The following is a 917-nucleotide window of genomic DNA, read 5'->3' on the forward strand; positions in this document are numbered from 1 at the left end:
TCCTAGTCAATCTTGTTGCATCTATATCCCACCCATTTTCTCCATTCTGTGTTATTTTGAAACAAGATCCATATATCATATAAGGCATCCAGAAATATTTCAGTATTATCATTAAAGGATAAGAGTTTTAAAAACAACAATATCATTATCACACCCAAAAACTTTTAAATAATTCTTTAATATCCTCTAACATGGATTCTGTATATATTTTGAAGATAGAGCCTACAGGTCTTGTGCATGGTTTAGATGTAGAGAAAGAGAAGTCAAGGATGACTGAAATTTTTGGATTAAGCAACTGGTATTGACATCTACTCACATGAAGAACCCTGCAGGAGGGGCAGATTTGGTGGGTGGAATGAACCAGGAGTTTGGTCTAGAACCCATTGAGGTTAAGATGCTTATTAGATATAAAAATAGAGATATTGAGTTGGCATTTGGATATGGCATCTCACATTTCAGCAGAGATCAGGCTGGAGATAGAAATTTGGAAGTTGATAGCGTACATATAGTATTAAAAGTCATGAAACTGTTTGACACCACCAAAGAAGTGGATCAAATGAACAAGCAAGAAAACAAGTACGCAAATAAATAAAAACTGAATTTGTCACTGAGAACTTCAACGTAAAAAATGCTAAACAATTTATTTCAGGTCGAAGGAAAGTTATGAAATTTCTGAGATGCAAGTTAAATTGAAGAGCAAAGAAAATGTAAACATATGGGTAAATCTATTACTTTTTTTTTTTTTTTTTTGCTGCTGGACAGTAAGAGGATTCAAACCCTTGACAATACATGGGTAAATCTAAACAAACAAACAACTGACTGTAGAAAATAATGTATTAAGGAGTTAAAAAATACAGAAGTAAAAATCATGACAATTGAAGAGGAGAGTAAATGGAATAAAAAAATAGATTTGGGGC

The sequence above is a fragment of the Galeopterus variegatus genome, unplaced genomic scaffold (genome assembly GCF_000696425.1).
Source record: "Galeopterus variegatus unplaced genomic scaffold, G_variegatus-3.0.2 Scaffold389, whole genome shotgun sequence".
NCBI classification, from domain to species: Eukaryota; Metazoa; Chordata; class Mammalia; order Dermoptera; family Cynocephalidae; genus Galeopterus; species Galeopterus variegatus.